The sequence below is a fragment of the Octopus bimaculoides genome, chromosome 30 (assembly GCF_001194135.2).
Source record: "Octopus bimaculoides isolate UCB-OBI-ISO-001 chromosome 30, ASM119413v2, whole genome shotgun sequence".
In the NCBI taxonomy this organism is placed as follows: domain Eukaryota; kingdom Metazoa; phylum Mollusca; class Cephalopoda; order Octopoda; family Octopodidae; genus Octopus; species Octopus bimaculoides.
The window spans coordinates 683,542-687,529 of NC_069010.1; the positions used below are offsets into that span (position 1 = coordinate 683,542).

The window sequence follows — 3,988 nt, forward strand, 5'->3', positions numbered from 1 at the left end:
TTGTAATCTCTAAATTCTTCTACGTGGATGAATAGAGAAATTCGAAAAGTTACAAATTAAGAAATTGCGGTCGAAACGGGGTGAATTAAAATTTTGAAAAAAGTGATTTCTGGGCAGAATCGTATTAACCCCCTTTTATACGGTGAAATAATACATATTTTGTGATTCTTCTTAAGAGCAGAAAGCACTTTCATGCAAACCCAGACAAATAGTACCCTCCGCCCCTCCACTTTTAAACAAACAATAGCTTCCATTTTGCTAGTAATCCAGTTGGCTATATATCTGCTCTGCCGATTCTGCCCATAAGAAAGGAACAAATAATACAGTGTGACTGTAGATCATAACGCCCGTGTTGTCTTCTAGTACAAGGTGTGCGTGTCTTTGGAAAAGAAGTTCGTTTTGAATCGTTCGTCCATCCGTCCGCTATGTTTTTCTACCCAGTGTTTAATTGCTTCCAGGCCCAAAGTGTGATGTATATTAGTATAAAGATTAGTCAAAGCCTGTAAATATAGTACGTTCTGGGACAGTGGATGGAATGTGTTTGAGGAAATCCATGTCGTCTCGGGCATAACGGTTTGAGGTGTATATCCAAATGATGGCTCAGTTGTTGTGTCGGGGTTTAATGTCCAGCAACTGTTGATCTCAATTTGATGTCAGTAGGTCTTAGTATTTTTATGTGCTGATTCCTCTGTTCATTTATGGCTCTCTGTATTTCGAAGCATTTATGGATCTTGGGTGATCTCTAGAAAATACTTTGATTACAGAGTTGCATAAATAATCTTTTTCTGTCTGTGAATGAACGTTGATATTCATTTATTAGACGTTTGAATGTATTCATTATTACTTTTTCCGGGTATCTTGGTTCTTCCTTGTAGCAGGTTTGGTCTGTTTAAGATATTTTATCGTTATAGTAGTCTTTGTCCATGGTTGCTATCACCCTTCCCTAATCGGTTTCTTTTAGGATGATTGATTTGCCATTCTTCAGTGTTTGTAAGGCTTTCTTTTCTTCTTCACGAAGGTTCTGTTCGCTTCACGGGTACTTTATTATATAAGATAGAATACAGATTTAAGTCACCACGTTAAGTATGAATGAAAAACACACATGCATGTAAAATATGAGAAAAGAATGGATGTTCAAAATATTTGTGATTTGAATTAGATTTACAAAGCCTTCGTTGCAACATCAGTAATCAGTGGAAGATATTTTTATCATCACAGAATTCACCTTTATTTATAACTATCTTGTTTCTGTAGAATGAGCATTCCATTTGTTATTACGCTTTGTTGTCAAAAGTAATTTATCTTTTCAAAAGTAAACTCCTTTCTTTTGCTTAGTTGATGCATAAAAGTTCTTTACAAAAATAAATACACCAAAAAAGCCTTCAAGACTGAAATAATAGACTAGGAAGGAAAGCATAACAGAAATTGAAAGGGGTTTCTTAATAGAATTGGTGGTCGTAGAGTGGGGAAACCCTTATTTAATTTTAAGTGCTACAAAGGAGAAGAACCTTACATGATGATTTAACTGGCTAAGGGTGTCATTTAAAAAAGGGATGTGACAACATACATTGTCTTAGTTTTTTCGTCTTTTTTAGTATTTTGCTCCTTACCCTTGCTGCATTAAACCTCAGTCCGTTCCCATTATTAACCCCGTATACTAAATCCTTTATCCCCTAAATAGCATCCCTCTTCATCATTCCTGTAAAGGTTGACCGGCAACAGCTCAAGTGGAATATTAATGATATCTGTCTCACAAGTATTGGAGATCTTTCAGGAGTTATACAACTTGTCTGATCCTTTCTCCAAAATCGGTAAAATAAAAAGTGTGGGATTTTAACTCAGATCACAAACAACTGGACAATATACTGCAAGGTGTCTCATTCGACGTCCTTATAGTTGCATTAGTTCATTGAGCTGTTATGGTTTTTTGTTGATCTCAGAAATGAATGACGCAAGGTTGAAGTCAGATTGCCATTTGTCAGAACACAATGAATTCTACTAGACGTCAAAAGATTTGTGCCAATCCTCGCTTAAGTTATGAACGATGAAAATATCTAACTTATTAAATATAACATCAATTTTACTATTCAACATCTTGAATTATACGAGATTTAGGAATTCCATTATTGAAATTTTTCTCTTTACATTAGGATTTCTCATTTGGTCAAAACGTTCCAAATTTTTTGAGAGATAGATCTGATAGAATAAAATGATCCACTTTAGTATCAGAATATTTGATTAAGACTGAAAGGCTAAGGTGACTAATGAAATGATGCAAGCCAATTAACTGGAAATAATCACCTGGAAGAGCAATGTACTACAACAGAATATTTACGATTGTCATGAGCATGTATCAAATAATTACTCTTTTTTATTCTTTTCCATTTCTTGAGAAGTTAAATTTTAATAATGCACTTAAAAATTACGTAAGTTTTCAGGTGAACGGGGATATATATCAATCAGCCGAAACTTCAATTAAGCTTGCATAATTTTGTAATAATTTTGTAATAACTTTTATTGTGTTCATGAAAGGGTAAATTTTACTGATGACATTCTATCAAAAATAAATTCCTCATAATTTGTTCAAACATCACTATTTTGATTTCTTCACTTAGGTATTTTAAGAATTTGGTAATTTAAGCGGATCTCGCCATTATCTGCAGTTTAATCCATCTCTATCTTTTTTAATTATAAAAATAATCATTTCTTCTACAAGAACAAACCTGAAATTTTGGGAAAGGGTTAGGGTTAGGGTTAGGGTCCTTTACATTGATCTCAGAGATAAATTGATATTTATTTTAACGACCCCAAAGAATGAAAAGCAAAGTCAACCTCGACAGAATTTAAAGTCGAAACGTAAAGACGAACGAAATACCGCTTAACATTTTGGCCGGGGAACAAGGATTCTAATAGCTCGCTGCATATTCTATTGTATAACTAATACAAACAATAATTAAAAACTATTCTGTGACAAGATCAACTGATATTATATCATATTACTGTAACAATAAGCAACAATTCAACTAATTAATGAAATAATATAACTCTGTGAAATACACGTTTTCTAAGCACTAAAGTTTTTATATTATCCGTTCATTGAATATACCGTAAGATTTGATAAGATCAGACAAATAACATCAAATTCGGATACTAGTCAGATTCAGTCATTGTGTATGCGATGTTATACATTATAAATTCAATATGATAAGAAACAGTTTATTTGACTTCACAGCAGGTAACATATCGATGTGTTTTACTCTAACATAAGATTATGTTTAAAGCTGTGAGATCAACAGCATAAGCGATTAGCTGAGAACACATCAAGGAAAATTTAAAACATTGGATATGGAAAATACGTAGAAAGTGTCAAATACTTACAAATCTACAATATTCGTCGGAATCGGTTGTGGGACTGATGTTAGATTGCGCTTTTGACAATTTACATTTGTAAGTGATTTGCAAGTACATATCTTGCATATAGATGAATCAGCATGAGCCTCCAAAACCAATATCGTACACAGTATCAACACAAGAGTCCGTCTATATGATGCTATGTGGTGAAAAATATTTCCAGGCGTAGATTTATCTGTAAAAGAAGAAAATAGGAAATACCAGAGACTTCAAAGTTATTAACTTCACACTGCAGATTCTCCCAAGCAACTAAAATTCACCCCTGTTCCACATGACAAATATATTTTTGTTTTCATGATTGGATATTTAAAGCTAAAAAAATGAAATTTCGATAAATTAGTGTGAAGAAATTTATTAAATATTATAGCTTTAACGCGTAATAATGTCAAAGAAAACTGAACATCAAACACACACACACACACACACATACACATACACGCAAAAACACGCACATACAAACATACACACACACACACAAACGCACCCTACACACATCTTTAACCATACTTGGAGGGTCTAATATATATATACAAAACTAACGAACCATGAGCTTCGTGGACCCTAAATACGCCTTGGT

The 3,988-nt window shown here is 33.4% G+C and overlaps 1 long non-coding RNA gene across 1 annotated transcript in view; it reads right to left on the minus strand.

Annotated features, from left to right (window-relative positions):
- LOC128251286 (uncharacterized) overlaps positions 1-3,988 on the minus strand; it is a 33,631-nt gene that overhangs the window by 6,878 nt on the left and 22,765 nt on the right. The window contains exon 2 of the long non-coding RNA XR_008267061.1: positions 3,379-3,586. This is a non-coding gene — a long non-coding RNA (uncharacterized LOC128251286). The remainder of the gene's footprint in view (positions 1-3,378; positions 3,587-3,988) is intronic.